At 38.2% G+C, this 19467-nt stretch overlaps 1 protein-coding gene across 2 annotated transcripts in view; it reads left to right on the top strand.

Moving 5' to 3' along the window:
• Window positions 1-19467, top strand: part of dok6 (docking protein 6) — a 55041-nt gene that overhangs the window by 2017 nt on the left and 33557 nt on the right. The window lies entirely within an intron of this gene.

Below are 19467 nucleotides of genomic sequence, written 5' to 3'. Positions count from 1 at the left end.
AAAATTCCTTACGTTTCTAGTGTAAGTGATTCTTTCCTGGCGCGCGGGGATTACGTGGTTTATGCAACGGTTCTTAGAGGCTTTTTCAAACTGTAGCTTCCTCACAGTTCGCACAAATTTGCCACGATGTTGGATGAGAATCCATGACCAGTTCGCCGCAGAAGAAAGTCAGTTTTTTGAGGTCGTTGAAAAAAGAAGAGAAGGGGAAAAGGAGCAAAGCCAGACTGAGATGATTCTTGGAGATCTGTTCCAGCGATGGCGCGACTGATGCAGACGAAGGGTCTAAAAACTGACGCGCCGGTCGCTAAATTATTTCTAGACAGATCACTTCAACAGTAATTCTGAATCCGCACTGGCTGTAAACAAATGTGATTTCTAGAGTAACGAGGCGGGAGGAGATGTTTCTACTGAGGGAGCTGTGGAGGAGGAAGGTGGTGTCACGCATGCACAACATTTGAAAAAGGACGGTCACTGTATTTCTTTTGCCGTAAAAAATTCTCCATACAATCTTTAATACTTTACAGTATACAGAATAGTTCTGTAGTTACTTGAGTGATAAATAACAGCTTCATAACACATTGAGTCAGTTGTGTCTTATTTTATTAAATATGTTTTTCAGTCTCTGCTCTGGTATCAGTTTAAATCAGATATCGAGAGAAAACTATAGTGTAGTTATTGGAATCGTAACTGAAAAAACTGAATTGGTGTATCCCTATCTCTAAGTTGACATATAAGCTACTTACAGCTTTTGTAATTTGCTAATTATATTGCCCATTTATGTGAGTTTTAGCACCCTGTTATAGGTGACATTTTGAGGACTTTTCACCATCCAAAAGATAACATACGGTAGTCTGTTTTAAATTGTCCTCATTCTTTATCACTGTGAAAACCTCGGATATTCAAATCTGCATTCTCGCAACGGGCGCTGACTGAGTTCTTCTAGTGACTGTGACACCCACCCTGCAGTTTGAGAACCCTTAGAATCCTTAGTACCGCCATCATCAAAAACAGCACCCCAGGACGGTTATAAAATCTCCAACACAAGCTGTCTGTTGTTACCATGCAAATCAGCAGTTGGCGGCAATTATTTACATCTTGCATATGCTCTTTTAGATTAGAAGCAGTCACAAAGAGAGATGGGGACGCCTGAGTTTGCAAAGCAGGCGAGAATTCATGCTGTGTTGGCTGAGCTTGAGGTATGGATGCCATATCGGTGCCAGCTCTCCAGATCTGGTCCTGCTGTTGCCGTGGCGCTGGAGGAGAAAGTGTTAGTGTCCCGACGCCCACTCCCTTAGCCCCTGTGCCCCTGTGTTTCATCATGGAAAAGACCCGCTGCGATGGCCTGAGAGGAACCCGCGATGTGGCAGAGACGCTAGGCCCATTTATCTGACCACGGGAGAGATAGTTATTCTGGGTCACTGTACAACCTCTGCCTGCATGTGGCTGTAGAAATGACCAGTGAGTCACACATCAAATAAGTTAAATCGTGCAGTGTAATTATGAGGGACATGACGTAAGATTGAGTCCACGAGAGTGAGACAAAATTTTGACATAATATATGAATAATGTGAATCTGTTGACAATTTTGGTCTAACATTTTTTAGCTATTTTATAATTTAGTTGTCTTTGTAGAAGATAGAACTTCTCAAAACATAATTCGCCAGAGTTTAAACATTTTCTGTCCAAGCCAAACCTAAAAACATGGATAAAAAGTCTCACAAAATAATTTTCAGTCTTAAAAATCTTTCTTGTGGCACGACATCTTGTCCCATCCCCGGTAATTACTTGTTATAAATAGTCACATATTAATTTAAATTTCAGTTCAGGAGTTTTGTGAGTTTTAGAATAAAAATGGTATTTTTGTGGATTCAAGTGAGAAATAAGATGAGATTTTTCATGATTTTAGAACAATTAACACCGGACTAAATGACCCTGCCAATGCACTTGTGGAACTCTGAAATGTCATCTTATTGAGAAATTTAGAGCAAAAAATTTAGTTTTTAATTTTCCAAAATGCAACCCAAAAGTATAATACCCAACCACAGTAACTCTGATGAGACCTAATGCACATTTTGCCTATTGAACCATCTTCTTTAGTTCTTTAAAGATAAATAATAATAATGTTTGAGACTAAGGCCAAAAGGTCCCTGGTGGGCTCCTACTTTATTTAACATTTTAGTGCTTTAAAGGTCTTTTAAATATCACATATCACGACTCTGTATCACAGTTGACCTTCCTCCACTCCTGCTTCCGCTCCCATTGTAGCACAGTGCCATTTAAAATGTATTAAACCTAATTTTTCATGTGAATGCAATACAGCTCAGTGCTTCTCTCCATCTGATTTTTTATTAAAAGCGGCTCCACTCCGGCAGGCCTGCTTCGGCATCCGTCAATATGATTGGTCCATTTCCAAAGTCTATCAAGTGTGAAGGTTGAGGCCACGAGGTCAGGTGAATGATTCGTGAACTGATCAAAATGACTAATAAGAGCGCTTGTGTCAAACTTTCATTTATTTTCAATGGCAGCACTTTCCCAGTACAGTCTCAGGAGAAATGTCCCTTCTTTTCACATTTTCTGCAAATTGATGAATGCACAGAACCGAGTCATTTTGAATCCAATTACAAGGATCCACTGTGCTGCTTATTTAAGAGTAAAAAGCTGATAGCAACACATTTTTAAGTAGAACAGCAAATTACCCATTTATCTGAAAGCAATGTAAACATTTTACCAGATGAATCACACTGAAATTTGGCTCTGTACGTGAATAAGGCCTTAGTAATTTAGCAAAATGTACATTTATGACTCATATTTTGGTCGGTTATTCTTTGTGTGCATATGTCAGACTCTCATATCAAAGTGTGTCACAGTCTTGCTTCACAGCAAGAAGGTCCTGGGTTCAATTCCTGGACTGGACTGGCCCTTTCTCTTAACTTGAAAAGTACCACTACATGACATCACAAGGTGGAACAGAGCCTTTTGAGTTCGACAAACTAATAATGCTGCATTACTAAAACATGTAGGAATGAAACAAAACACAACTCCAGGTATGTTTTTGATGAGGTAACAACAATATAACATGGCTTAAAACTCACAAGAGTAAATTTTGCGTAATATAGGACCTTTAAACAGATAGCATTTCATTCTTACCCAACAGTGTTTGTCATTGCTTAGTCTTTCTTCCTTACCTTGTCACCTTGCCTCCTACTCCCTCCCATGCGTGTCACCACTCTTTCGCAGTCTCTCACTCTCTCTCTTCTGTCTGCCCTTCTTCCTCTTTATCTGCCTATCTCCGTCACCTCCTGGCTCTCACCTTCTCCCCTTCGCCAGTTCACAGACAGTGAAGAGACTGAACACAAAGGGATTCTATTCATCGCCCCACATTGCACCCTCCATAACCCCAAAAGGCCATTCCCCCAGTGACAACACACACATATACACACATACACAAATGCACTGGCTCTGTTCGAAAACTGGCACGCATTAAGTATCTGACGAACAATCTGCTGCCAAAGAATACTCAATTAATTTTAATCCCGTAGCTTTGTACCACACTGTATCTTTCATACCATCTGAAAGGAAAATGTTGACAAGCTCTAACAGGGAAACTTTACAAAATGGAAACACATTTTGGCTGGTTATAAAACTCAAATAGTGAAACTGTAACTGTATTCATTTTTGCCTTCATAGTTTTGCCGTTAAAAGAAGAACTCAGCCTACTTAAGCAGGATTTGTGTGTTAAACATGTTCCACAGTAAAGCATTAAACTCATCTATCTCCATGAAGATGAGCACAAACGAAACTAGGCCAAGATACAGGTAACAGCATTAAAACATGGCTTAAAGCTCACAGGACTCAATTTTGCGGATATAGGACATAATGTGTGGGTTTTCATTCAAGTATAATTTTCAAGCCTTTTGGTGCTTGGTGAAATGTTGTTGACATTTTACACACATTTTTTTTTTTTTTATCAAAGAAACATCTAACTTTTTACATTACTTATGCCCAATTCTGAAAAAAAAAAAAAAAAAGAAGTTTACAATACTGTACAACTCCATTTGTGGAGTTGGCTGGTCATTAACACAGTTGGAAAAATCAACCAATATGATTTTTTTCATAGCTGATACTGATATGGAGTGTTTAGAAAACAGAGAAACCAATGGTAGATAAACTCAATATTTTTGGGCTGATTTGGATAATTTTTCTCTGAATCCTTTTTACCCACAAACTTATAAGAGAGCCTTTCAGTCATGTTTTGCACAGCTGTCTCTTCACATTAAAGTGTTAAAATAAAACTTATGTGTATTTTTTTGTTAGCAGATTAACCAAAACAAAATATATGTTTGAAATTTAAGATGATATACTAAAAAGTTCAGATATCTCTGCAATGTTAAAATTGAAACGAAATTTTGCCAGGTGTTCAGCTTCAAACACCTTGTGACAGTGGCGTCCTCTCTTTCTCTGAGTGAAAGAGCACAGATGTTATCGCAGGCTTCAGCTGGATGTTGAAAAGCGTGACCTTAAGTAATTTGAGTGTCACTTGGGTTCCATGTTTCCTCGTCCAGACCCGCCGAGGTAAATGGAAAAGGTCAGCTGTTTAATATTTCCTTCGTCCGCTCGCGTTACGTCAAAGCTTTGCAGAAATGGTCAGATTTTGTTGCCAGTGGTCACTATCGAGCCCTCAGTTCACCAGCATGTTTTAATACCTCAAAAAGCAGTTGTTGCTTTGATGTTATGTCCAACATGATGCAAAAATATTTTCAAATGACACCAGTGTCAAACAAATCTGACAAGCATTGTAATAGGTGATGGGAGGGCATCATCATTTGTGACAGGATATGAAATAGGACAAAAATCACTGCATGCTTTTCATAACATAACACATCATAAAGGTCTAAACTACTACAGTCTCCAAGGTTATTTTGTTGTTTATGGAGGTAAAATGTTGTGATTTTGATTCAGTTAGGAGTAATCATATTGAGCTGCAGCTTTTCCTGTTGCAGCTGTTTCAGGCTCTTGCACTTTTTTACTGGTCTCATAATTTCTGTAGCTTTGTGCTGTTCATAACCTTAGTGTTGACCTCAAGTACTCAAATCAGTCTTTACCTCAACCTTTGTGCCTCACGTCTTCCCTACTGTCTTCTCTTATTCATACACATATAATTTATCAGTGTAAACAAATGTAACATTTTGGACAGATCCTGGCCTTATTTTAGTGAATATAACCTGAAGGAAAAAGTTGTTTCCCCGCTGTAGTCTGAGTGCACTTTGGAGAATGCTGTGGTCAAATCGCAAATGTTAAATGTCAAAGCTGAAAACACATTAAAAATGCATTATGTCTGGTTTAGAATGAGGAGGAGTGAGAATCCAATCTTCTTAAAGTGCGGATGTAAACAAATAATCAGTAAACCAATAATCACAACGACAACCCGGAGAGTTATTTATCATCCCAAATGTGGAATATCAGATGCCCTTGCATTTCATGGTTTTAACTTATTTTTACAACAGAGGCTTGCACATTGTTGTGCATATTCTTCATCGCTCTTTCTTTATTCCTGTCATTGTACTATAAAAAAGTGTTAACAATTGACACTTTGTATCTAATCCACATTGTCAAAGCAAAATACTGAAAATGGTAAAATATTAAAATCCTGCCTCTAAATTTGTCTGTGTGTCACTGAACATGGAGAATGTGGGAAGTGATAAAGATATTAGCTGCGCAAATAGAAACTGCTTTTTCACACTCATTAAAAACAAAAAAACAAACTTAATATTAATATATTATTATAATAATTAATATTTTCTCTTTTTGAAACTGTAAGGGTTCCTTAACTTTTAAACAATGAAATAGGTAAATCAAGGCCATCATGGTTGAATGAAAAAGGGCAGATAATAAATACTTATATTTAATGTAGAAAGGATGATTTATGATCTTTTATTGACTGTATGTAATCATATACTCCTCTATAACCTGTGAACATCTAGCTTGTGTATCATACTTCCACCACAGTCACAGACATGAACAATGTGTCTATTGTCCAAGATGGCAGATCCGTTTAAGATGGGATCTTACCATTTCCACGCTCTCTGTATCAGAAATGACAGGTGAGAGAAAAGGCTGGATGTCAGGAGATTTTTCATCTCACCAAATGTCACTGAAGCGCGGAAAAGACACAGTCAGCTCTGGTAGACTTTAGCTCTCCACAAAGTTCAAAGATACCACTCTATATATCTCTATACTTTATAGTTTATATATCTTGTATATTATGTGATATTTTTATAGTTTTAGCGAATAGTTTACTGAGCCTGTAGTAAATATCAAAATTTTAAATTAGTCAAGTGTCTATGAAGTAAAGTTTCTAGCAAGTTCTGAAAAGATGTAATAAATGACGCATATTCCATTCAAGATGTAAGGGCCATATAACATTTTGTTAATTTAAACATTCATTTATCAAAATAAAGGTGTTGTCATATCATTTAATTTGGCAAATAACAACTAATAACAAGAAGCTTTGGCCTTGTTTACAGTAAAAGGTGGTAGGTTACAAGGAAAACGGTTATGTAATTACCTCTATCTGCTGCCCATATTTAATCAAACTCACTCAAACCAATCTTCATATTCAATCAGATGCACCAAAATGGTTACTTGGAGAAAGTTGGTACAATTTTGTTAGATCTCAAGTATAACAATTCTACCATGCATTTGAGTGAAATGTGTAGTCAAACCTGTCGCATGCAGTTTAAGCACTTTGAAGTAGGGCTGTTGAAAGCTATCAGTCCACACATCTCTATATTTTACAGTGGTTATAGCTAATCTGATATTATAGGCGTGAGTGTGAAGCTTAAATTCCCCCTTAGATTTTATTTATGCCCCGTGGGTGCTCGTAGCCTACTTTGAGCTGTTTCCATGATATATGATGTGAAGCCCGTAGTGCATTAATTCACGTACGCTGCTATATAAGTCACACAGTCATTTCCTCTGCCGTACTTTTCGTCGGCTTCCTCCATCCGACAAAGACTTGATAACAGATGGTCCAGCCTTATTGCCCCTGACCAATGGCGTCGCGAGCAGGATATGGGAACAACATCAGCGCTCTGCTCCTTCAATGTTTCTCACTGTGAAGAATGTGGCTCTATTATAAAGTTGCTTTTAAATAAATCTCCTCCCAGGCCTCACTTAAAGATTTCACTGCATTGATTTCTGTTGTTCTTAATTATCAAAAAAGCCCTTTGTCATGAATGCTGTTACTTAGCCATAACTGAAATCCAATTGATTTTGCAATGCACTATAGAGGCAATAATAATCTAATGTATCAACACTGCTCTTGACTTAATTGTGAGTAAGTGCTGACTGTTTGAGGCTGAAGTTGTTGGGCTAAAGGGCTGTATTCCACAAAACTCTTGGTCGACTAAAAACCTGACCAGTGCATTCATTAGTCATCACTGCGGACGTGGCAGATGATAATGATATGTATAGACGCTGTAGGACGCTCTATGCTCAGGCAAATAATCTTAATGCGTACGCGTGGCTCTTGTTCAAATTATGTAAAGTTGTTATTGCTTAAATCATATTGCACACCGTTGCACACCGTTGTACACAGCCCACCTCTGGATTAATTACAAAAAAGGACAGTTTGCAAAGACTGCCGATGGCCTACAATGATACTTTGCTGGTGCTTTTGAGGAGGCCACGATGGACGAGTGTGACTGAGATGATTGTGGCTGCATGAGTGAACACTCTGTAAGCTGAACTAAGAACTTAAATGTTCAGTTTTATTTGCAGACTGAACCAATCGGACAATGTAATAATATGTCACTCAAAAATATGAGATTCAGTGCAGTATGATATCAGTCCAATATGTGGAGACGCTGGTGTGGCTGTCTTTTGAAAACACAGATGTTTGTTGTTTTGTATTGTCACTGTCCTTGTCTATTTTAAAAATGGACCATGAGTCCGAAGTCAAGATGAACTGAACTGAAAAAAATTTGTCGACAAAAAGGGGCATGGCCAAAGCACTACTAACCCCACCCACGTTAGCTCACCGCTAAACATACGCAGATCCAACAGCTCCATTAAACTGGTCATTCCTAAAGCCTGCACAGCTTTTGGCCACTCCTCATTTCAGTTCTCTACAGCAAGTGACTGGAACTACCTATAACAGACTTTAAAGCACAGCTTGTTTTATCTCTGGCTACTATTTAAGACTCAGTCCAGAGTATTTCACAGGATTAGTACACATGCTGTTGACACATTTGTATCTTTAATCTGTTTCACTGTCTCATGTTACTATTCACTGTTGCAAATTACGATGCATGACTGTTTGTCTTCTTGTGTTTACCCAAACCGCAATCATAAGACTACAAGATCACAGCAAAATGGTGATGGATAATTGTTTTCGATACTGATGTGATGTGGTTCTTTGTGTTAGGCTGTATGAAATTGTAGAGAGTATGAATTGTGGAGAGTTCTAATTTTTGGCTGGATGCAATTTCATTGTATAATTGATTGCTGTAAATCAAGGACTGCAGATGGAAACTAGCTATTTAGCCACAACCTAGTGAAGAATATCTCTTTGTGTTTATGAGCGTAATGTCTCAGTACATTTTCCATTCACATAAAGCATAAACTGCACAATAGCTGCATACACAAAAGAATAGGTTTGAAAAACGCAGAATTCATGGACCAATCATTCCTAAACGTTCTATTGTGGTTCATATAAATGTGTATAATGAAAATAAATGAATTCCTTTACAGATAAGAGTTTTGGTCGAGTTAGACATAATCGATTACTTGACTAAGCAACCAAAGGCTTACAGCCCTACTGCTCTGCTCCTTTTGAAAAAATGCATGTTACAGTAAGCTGCCCATGTCCATAACAGCTTTGAGGGCCCTATGTTTTCTGATGAGCTGCTTTGTAAAGTGCAAAGTTCTTTAATCCCATTGGGGCAGAAGTCACAGCTCAGTAGCAGAGGACTCACTTCTTGGCCATTTAATCTTCCTCCAAGTCCCAGTAGACATTACATCCAGCTGCACTCATGGTATCAAATATACTTTGTGCTGTAGCGTGAGCCCTGCATTCTATTCAGAAATACACAAATTAAATAAACCACAACATGAAACTTTCTTTTGAAAAATTGTGCACAACAGATGATAGACAGTAAATTAAATAGATTCCGGCTTGCTGGCTTTTAAAATTGCAACTGAACATCTGGTTTGGGGTGCTTAGAATAAAAAATATCTCATGTTTTAGTAATTAACTGGCGATATATACGTAGCTCAGTGTTATTTAACACTTTCTACGATTGAAAACCAGTGCGAAGACTAACAAAACACAGATGTTGCAGGCAAAAATGCATAAATAATGTATCAATCAATACATCCAATACTCCTCTTTTAACTTATTCTTGAGACATCATTGCAAATGAACTGAAATATTAGTGGATTGTTGCTGAATAATAAATACTGACAATAAGGTGCAAAGAAAATACATTTTAACCAGTGTTGGTACTTTGACTACCAATTTTAACATAGTCAAATTTTTTACATTTTTATTTACCAAAATATTTTTCCCTATAAATTCAGAATAGAGATAATTTAGATTTAGATAAGCAAATACAATTCTATATTCAGTTGATGAAAATTGCTAAATATTACTACATAGTAGGGTTTATTTAATCCTTGAACCTTGTTGATGTGCGTGCATGTGTGTGTTTGTGTATTGCTGCATTGTTAACTGGAGGCAGACTTACAAGAGAACCACCAAACAAATCCATCATAGCTCCATTAACACTCGCCTCCCCCTTCATTAATCAGCTGATGGGCCCTCAGGCTTCTACTCCACCACATTTCTCTACTGTACACTTACAACAAGTACTACAATTCTGTGAACATTCCCTGGCCGACATTCATAGTAAATTGCCGTACATGAAGCTGACACGTGGGGTTCTTTTAAGCAAACTTACAAAGGTGGTCTTGGTGTGAAACTCTGTGCGACCCTTTTTACTTGAATCCCCAACTCCTTTATAATGAGTTCCTCTCCTCCTGCTGTTACCTTTCATCAACCTGCTTGCCAAGCACATTGAGCACATTGGGTACAGTGCACAGCCAAAGATAGCCCCAGCTCTCTGCGTGTGTGTGTTAGGAGCCTGTCTTTCTGTCTTGAGATCTTCATTTACTTAACTACTATGCTAAACAAACATCATTAAAGCCTTGTGGAGATTAATTCAATATTGTACCTGATATGTAAGAAAACAGCCCCACTGAAATACCTTAAGCCAGTGTGCTGTTTGGGGTGCTAATTGTTTGTGGTTCATTATTAATGTGTTTTGCGAAAGCCTTGACCTTGCAGTCTTCTCTAAGTGGCTAGCGCTGCCCGGATCTGTTTGTCTTTATTTGTTTTGGAGATTAATTTGTGCGCTCCTCTCTCCATCTTTGTTCAGGGACCTCTTTTAATAGCAAGTTGGTGACAGTTTATCTCTCACTGAATATTCACACCCACTTTTTAAAAAAGAGTGGTAAGATTTTTAATAAGTTGCAATGACCTTAAATGTAAGGCCAAGGCAGTGCAATTGTGCTATATTTTGGTGATTTATTATAGAATTAATTTAAAAAATGCTTGGCCAAAAGAAATGGTGAAAACAATGGTAGTCACCTTGGCAGTGGCTCTTTGAGTAAATGCTAAAAAGTACCAAATAACTTGGCACTTAGAGGTGGTGAAATTGTTCCAAACATTAGGTTTTTCATCAGTTTTGAAGGAAAAGCAAAGAGTCCGAAGATCAGTGGCTAATGATGGACTCATGCAAGAGAGAAGCAAGACATTTGGCTCATATAGTGCTGATAGTTTTCTATGTTAATGGTTAATTTTGTCTTTAGTTTTAAACATAAAATTTGTTTGTTTACCTGCTTTACATGTTTTAGTTACTTCCTGTAGCCTTCCTCAAAAGCATCATGTGATGGTGTAGTGTCTTAGGCTGCTTTCCTTGGTTTTGCCTGATGCCCCCTACTTGTGCCCCCTACTGTTTGACACCTTCGATAGCACAACTGCATCCCGTGTGTGATAAAGTGTATGCTCCCTCGTCACGGTTTATGCTCCTTGGATCTTGTTTATGTCTTTTGATGTCCTCTCTGATCTGATATTCCAATTCATGATGTGACACAAAATAAAGTAAAATGACAAGGGAATGTACACCTTATCACACACATTGGATGCAGTCCTAAAGAAGGCCTCAGACAGTAGGGGGTGTAAGTAAGGGGGTAAACAGCAATCGCTAATCAAAGCAGTAATCTGGCAAAATCAACTAAAGCAGCCTCCAAGACACCTCACTACACCAAAAAGAATCAATAATTCTATGCTGAGTATTGTTTAAACCTCTGTATTCATGAATTTCAGGTTCCTGTTTATGAATGTCACTTTATATCTTTCAAAAGACATAATTATAATTTTGTTTTGAATTATTGATAACCATGGCAATGTTGCTAATCTGCATCATGCTGAAACCCATGGATAATTCTTCTATTTGGAGTTCAATTAAAATGTATGGAGGTTTATTTACCATATCACAACATCAGTCTCTTGTTATTATGATGAATTTAACAGTACAAACTATATTCATTAAGACTATTAATTAATATTAATAATGAATTAATTAAGGGTAGGTTGCTTTTGGCTAAATGATTTTTATCTTGCCCTGTTATGAAAGCTAACCTTCAATACAATCCCAACATGTTACATCAACTTTCATTAGTACAATGTTTTGCTGTAAAAGTACATGAAACAATCAAAGCTTATATATGTTTATGGGGCAAGGATTACTGGGAGCAAGTTGCAACTGTAAGGCTTGCATTGGGGTCAAGATTAAGCTATGTTAAACCCCCTCACACACACACACACACACACACACACACACACGTACACACACACACACACCTTCCCTACACTCTCCTCTCACGTTCCTGTGTTTTCTCTCATTTCACCAAAACGTCTGTTCTTAGCAAAGCGATAATTGCATTCCTTAGTGATTTCATGCTGCGAATCACATTGACACCAAATCACAACCCACTTATCCAAGGAAAGAGATGAGACAAAAACAATACCAACAAACTCAACAGCTTCCTCCTTTGCAGGCATAAAATAACTTTCTATTGTCACAAAATAAGTCCAGTTTTGGGCTGCTAGATTAATCACAATCAAATCGAAATTACAATTTGAATGGATATAATTAGCAAATCGCATTTTTTAAGTATCATAATTTTCCCCACAAACAAGAAAACATCTTAGCTAGTTAAAGGGCCCATATTGTGCTATTTTCTGATCTTTGTTATAAAGTTGTTTCCTCTTCAAAAACAAAACAGGAGTTGTGGTCTGTTTCATTTATACATGTTCAATATGCAAATCCTCCATATTTAGGCTGAGTGCTACACTCTGTTCCACCTTGTGATGTCATGTGGTAATAAGTAGAATTGCTTTGCTGTGTTTTTAAACTCCATACAACTTCACTGAGATCATTTGAATAATTTCAGCCTTGGAATTCGCCATCTCTGTTAAACAAAAGGTAAAAGGCAGCTGTTAATTTGAAAACTACTGCTTCATGACATCACAAGGTGGAACAGAGCATTTTGAGATTTGGAGATGTAGACCAGCTCCAGGTAGGCAATATTTTTGATGAGGCAAGAGCATTATAACATGACTTAAAGCTCACAAGAGTCAATTTTGCATAATATGGGACCTTTAAAAACTGCTAATCCTGTAGTTTAGATCTGTACAAACTTGTTCTGAAATGTAATTCTTGTATTTTTCATTTAATTTTCCAGTCTTTTTGTTAATTATTCTGAATGAGTTTAAAATGTGAACTTTTAACAGAATCTTATAATCAAAACATAAATCACTAATCAAATTCAGATTTGTGATTTATGTCAGGAAAAATCGCAATCCAATGTTTCCACTAAGTCCTTCAGCCTTAGTCCAGTTGATTCCAGCAAAGCACAGATCTGTTGCTTGGTTGCGTGTGGGGGAAATAGCTGTTGCATACAGAGCTTTGGTGCGTTAGTGCGGCCTACAGTATCATAGGAGCAGTCCAGACATCACTGAACGAGTACCTCTTTAATCCCCAGGGCTTGAGAGGCGGTAGTGGGGGCCATGGCGACTAGCGGAGAGGATTACTGCTTTTAGAGCATTCTGATGAAATTCAAATTACAAACGTTCATTTACAAAACCTCTTTGTTTCATGGGTAATACACTCCATGTAAATACAGTTATCCATGATACAGTACAGTGTAATTCAATGGATTTCACACTTTATTGATATGATAATCAGTGGTCAGCCTAATGTTAATTACCCTTGGAAATTGATGGAGTTGCAACCCACTTCTTTGCTGGGTCCTTTTATCGTCCTACTTTATATTCCAACTAAGGCTTGCCCAGGCACATCTAAGGCGCCTCGCTTGGTTTCCGAGTTACAGCCCTCACCTGTTGGCCTAGATGCTAATTTAGATCCTCAAAAAGCCTCGGGCAAAGCAACATGCTAAGGTGATAAAATGGTTTCATAAAAAATTCATATAACCGCTTTGTGGACATGGTATGAGTGATATCTCAAGGGTTTACATGGACTGTCTGCCCAGGCTCAAACTTGAATATTTTAGTTGGTTCCAAAAAGCAATAAATGAATGAAAGAAATCTGAATAAACCATCAATCTCGGACATGATCTATACTGCCCTCTAGTGTGTGTAGCATATTTGGCTCTGTCTCACAATCATAGTTGTAACCTAGTTCTAAACTTGCTCCTTTCATTGCCCTACTTTATATTCTAACTATAGCTTGACCAAACACTTCTTAGGACACTTCACTTGGTTTGCAGACCTCACCTGTTGGCCTAATTGAGTTCCTCAGAGAGCCACTAAAATATGATTTTACTGGAGTATCTGCAAAAGTTCAGTAGGATTTGTGCTGCACTGACTCTCATGATCAGCCATGGTGAAAGATAGTGAATAACACAGGAGTTGTTCTTCATTGGTGCCACAAAGATTACACTTATAAAACCCTCCTTAGTTGTTGCTTATATTAAATGTAAATTGCTTTGTGTTCATGGCCGACTAACAGGCTAATGTATAAAGGGATTTGGATTCGAAACGAGGCAATTGGCTTATTATTCTGTCAATCACTATTTCATCTTTGCACTGTTTCTCCTTATGACCTCTTGTACCTGAGTTATATTTGTATTACTATATTTCTTTTTTTTATTATTTTTACTTACATTTATATTTGACACCAGTCTCTTGCACTATTTTTGCTACTTATTTAAAAATTATTATCACCATTTATATATTTTTTGCTCTTGGTTATTATAAAATATTGTGATGTGTGCGCTACAGTGTCCAAATAATGTCCCTTATGCATCAGTAAAGTTTGCAAAAAAGTCTGCTGCTGACAGAAACCTCACGCGCATTCATTGTGATAAGAATCAATAGCGTCTAGAATATACAAGAGCATAACTACGCTGTGGTAAGCAACATTACGACTTCATGGTTAGATTTTAAATTTGGCCAATCGTCAAGTAGAAGTGCGAGCTGACATGAGCAATACGCCAGTCTGTTTATAGCCAGCCCCTTCACTCACACCTGAGAGAGAAACTTCAATATTGACCTACATCTTCTTTGGCACAGTTTAGCTGCTATATTTTCCTCTGCGTTTTAAAATATGCACTGCTAGCCGCATGGTTTGCAACATCTTAACAGCGTGGTCGTAAACGCCATCATCAGTAATGTTATTAGCATAGAGAGCAGGAGTTTTATGGTTGGGCTTTCTCTATGAGTCAGTGGTACTAGCAAGATTTGTTAGTGTAGGTCTTATTTTATGCTTAAGGCTCTGTGCATGCTAGATTCATGGTCTATTCACTGTGCTCTGACCACAAGTCCCATTTAAAAGAGTAATTTATCATGAATCCTAATGGAGGGCTGCAGCAGTGGCTCTGGTCTATACAGCATACTCCACTTTCTCAACAAGCACTCCTTCTTAATCATATTCAAACTTTCTCCTCATAAAACTTTCCACCCCTTTTAGCCTCTTATTTCATGCCTCATTTTATTTTTCCATTTCTTAATCTTGTCATTACTCTCCATAATCTCTGCCCATTAGAAGTGGCCGTTCAAAATCCAATGTAATGATGTGCAAATACCTAAAAAGAGTAGACTTCCCACTTCTGAGATTACTGCATACATTTGTAACTAAATATAAAGACTGACTTCACTGCAAACACCCTCACAAGGATTATTGTCTTAAATACTTATGCCTAAAATTATTTTGCTTGTCAATTGCGTAATCAAGCTATAATTTTTCTACTATATATATTTTTTATGAACTTTAGTAGACATTCATTCAGATGTATGGTTGTAAGATTTGTTCAGAGATTAAAGGACCTTTGTTTCCATATATTTTAAAAAAAAAATTGCCACTGCCAATGTTGAATAAACCACCAGATGAAACACATTTTCTCTTTGTAAATACAGCCTTTTCTTGTGGATTTTACCCAAATCCTTCAAAATATCTTGTTTTGTCTTTTGGGCTTTGGTTTTCTCAACCATAATATAGTACTTTTTACCTTTTTTAAACTTCTCAAACATTTAAAAGTATTCTGATAAATGATTTTACATAGCAGAGTTCAGCCATACACACAACATTAATTTGAGTTAAATGGTCAGTCACCTGGGGGGACTGTCAGGCTGGGGACTGTCGGGCTACCAGACTGTTGGGCTGAGGGACTGTTGGGCTGAGGGACTGTTGTGCTGGGGGACTGTTGGGCTGGGGGACTGTTGTGCTGGGGGACTGTTGGGCTGGGGACTGTTGGGCTGGGGACTGTTGGGGGGGGGACTGTGGGCTGGGGTGTTGTGCTGGGGACTGTTGGGCTGGGGGATTGGGGTGAGGGGCAGTGATTATTTGCTGCTGAGGTAGCACGGCATTACACAGGAGGATTTGGAATGGCCCAGATAAAGTAATCTATGATTAACTGGGGCGCGGCTGGCTCACCACTCTGCCAACAGCTGTAGTCAGGGGCGAATTACAAAATGATGGCATGTCCAAACATTTCAGATGCAGCGGAAAATGTATTACAGAAATAGGAGCAAATGTGTCAAAGGTGAGCACTGCACTGAGGGGACACAGAGTGAGAGCAATTAAGCTAAACTTGTGTTTGTCACGTTTGGCAGAATGTGGTCACAGGGGCCTGTGGGGGATTTGGGTAAGGGGCGGCTAAAGACTGGGGTCACTGGAGTGATCGCCGCCCTGATTGCTGTAACAACTGTCTGACGGGATAACAAATCAAATTATAAAGATGGACACTGCTCCACAGGCTGAGCCGCTGTCTCAAATTGATTGGCGTTGGGAGCTGATACTGCCGGGGCTTTTCTGTCATAGTCCATCAGACGCCATTATCACCGTGGAAACGTCTGCTTCGCCCAAGGACTCCATCCGCAACAGGAAGAGCTACTTGTTCACCTGTAGGCTTTTATCCTGAATCCCAGTGAATATGGTTGAACACCACGTAACACTAACCACAGCCTTAATCCTCTGTGTTACCGTCACATGTGAGTGTTTCACAACAGAGCTGATTGGAGTGCTCTCCATCAGTGCTTTCACTAAGTGCACCAGCAATCATCTTTAAACTGGAGTTTGTGGGACATCAATCATCTCAGGTCACAGGGCCTTCTGCACATTTGTTCTTTTGAGGGAACACTGAAGGAATTATAAATATCTGATGTGTTGAGATTGTGTTCTGATAATTATCCACTGTGCTCCTGAGAACCTCACCGGCTGCTATTTTTAAGCCTTGGCGCTATTAGTCATTTATGTGAAGGGGCCTGTCATTGGAAATCATTTTCATGTCTTTAGACAGTTCCTCTGTTCATCCGAATGATGAGGGCATTGCCTGAGGGGTGAACCGGGCCAGAAAATATCAGGGAGTCAGACAGATTCTCAATAATGTCACTAGTTTGATGGTACTTTGTAAAGTGAATGTATTCTGTTCTCAAAATATGATTTTTAAAAATAGATCCTCTGATTAGTCTGTGTGAAGGCTGCCTTATTTGGTTTCAGGGAATGTTACAACTCAAGTCTTGATTTATTTGATGAATAAGAAGTCAAAAGTTCATTTTTTCTCACTGTAAGGTGTAAACCGTTTTGCTAGCACTGATCAATGGTTATAAATGATGAAGGTTTAACAGTAGTAATATATTGACTTTTTAACAAAAACACTCTGCACTGGTACTACTTCTGTAACTACAGCTGCCCTGGGACTGTCTGCTGTAAGTAAACATGGCTACAAATCTTGGAATTATCACTCCGAATGTCCAACTTTCTGGAACTCTAAGGAGATAATAAATTAAAATCCATCTCTGTGTATGTACGTTGGAGACCAATTTTGTTGCTTATAAAATGAGACAATTTGTACTTACTTCTAAAAGAGCACATGAAACACAATAATGACAATTCTTCTTTTTGCACCTCAGTATTTATCTCCAAAGCACCTGGCTGTAACTGTCTGCGTTTAATCCTCCTTTTCTCTAGTGCTGCTGGAGTAGATGAATTTGCTGCTCTTTGCCAAGTACCTCCTGAAGTGTTTACTGCGCCACAAAACAGCCCTCCCAAAAGTGACGGGATTACCCTTGAAAAGTTCTCCTCAGCATGGTGACTTCGTAACACTAGCCCACTGATAAACCCTTTGTTTTAGGCTTATAGAGAGGCTCACTTAGTCACTACAATGCTCACTACCTTCTATATAAATCCTGATACTTCCGAGATACAAGTCCATGCAACTTAATATCAAAACAAGCTATTTGTAGTTCAGCCGGTTTCCTCCACATTTAGCCCAAGGTCGCATACATCCAGCCGGCAGGTCATATTACAGAGGAATATCAATTTTGGACTTGGCTGGACCACTTCACATTTACTTATACTCAAGAGCCCCAATCAATTTCTAGTGTAGTCTGAAAAATATGGTAATCAACAATTAGCATAGCATATAGCTTCCAGATTGTTGGTAAAGTTACAATTGCCTGTTGAGAAAATCTAATCTGACAAGATCTCATGCCATAAGATCTCTCAAGAGAAAATTTCCACAAGATTGTGCACACATGAGAAAAATAATATGTGATATTATTATCATTTTTTCCCCCTGTTTGGGTTGGGCAAAAAAAGGGTTAAATGCCGGTGAGTTGGGGAGTTGTATCGTTTGAGAAGCCGTAGTTCCCAAAATCACAACAAAAATGTTAAATTAAGTAAATACAAATTCTGAAGCCAACTTTGATAACTAAATCACACTATTTGCATATTAGAAATTATGTAAAAAACCTTGTCTTGTCTCATTTGTTGTGCTAATGGACCCAATCTCGTGTATTGTCCCACACCTACTACATTATCAATACTAAAACTAGTATTGAAACTAGATGACCTTTTAAACAAGTGTCAGTACTGTATAAAAATCACATTTAAGTTTGGATCAAGTTTGGACCACACACCAAAGAGACTTTTAATATTTGGTGTTGAAAATTATAATGTATATGTATAAAAATGTTTTTAATGATCATTGTGGGATTGAGTGTCAAGTATTAAGCCTTTTCCTAATAGCCTTTTGAAATTTTTGTCCATGATCCTACACTAGACCAGGTAATGAACACATAATAAAACATAAGATTCAAATGAAAGGTTTCTCAGTACTGCTACCTGACCTTGAGCCCATTAATCTTGACCAGTGGACCACACAAGTCCATTTGTCTTTGCGCAGCTAAAACTTGTTGTAGCTGAGATAGTGGAGTGCAGACGCATATTGAATTAGGGTGCATGGCTTATCACTGGCTGTTAATTATGTGACCTCCCTTCATTAGGCTGCCTTTAAGATAAGGCCGTCCAATTACTACAATAGAGGAGCAGGAGTTCATATTGTTCAAGGGGATTCCAGTGAGGGAGCTGCTCAGGCTAAGCACTAAAGACTTACTCTGATCTGCTTTTCATTCAGCCGCCATGAGAATGAGGCCTCCGCAAATGGGCTCTTTTCTTTTGTTTGAACAATCCTTCTTGAATTCAGTATTTTAAGTTATTGTTTTGCTATATAGGTTGAAATATGGAAAGTTGAGGCAGCATTTCACACATTTGAGGTAGACCAAAGAGGAAATGACTGTCATTAAAATCATAATCACTTTTCTTTCAATATATTGCTCTAATTGGCGAAAATATTCTCAATGTTATTGCTTTGCCTGGAATGTATCATAGTATGGCATTAAAAATACACTTTGCATTTATTAATTTATAACTGTGTGAGAGTTTGCCTATCCACAGATCTAACCTGTAACTTGACTCCATTGAGAGAGATATTTTAAAGTTTAATGTCAGACTGGGAACATTCCAGGCAATTCAATAACATCTCCATGGAGACGAGCAAGTGGCAGATCCTTCACCAGAAAAGTTACATAGAGCACCTTTAATC

Source organism: Boleophthalmus pectinirostris, unplaced genomic scaffold (assembly GCF_026225935.1).
Source record: "Boleophthalmus pectinirostris isolate CB_2022bp ecotype Guang Dong unplaced genomic scaffold, ASM2622593v1 HiC_scaffold_15, whole genome shotgun sequence".
Classification (NCBI taxonomy): domain Eukaryota; kingdom Metazoa; phylum Chordata; class Actinopteri; order Gobiiformes; family Gobiidae; genus Boleophthalmus; species Boleophthalmus pectinirostris.
The sequence above is the reverse complement of the archived record's forward strand: the minus strand, read 5'-3'. Positions and strand labels throughout refer to the sequence as shown.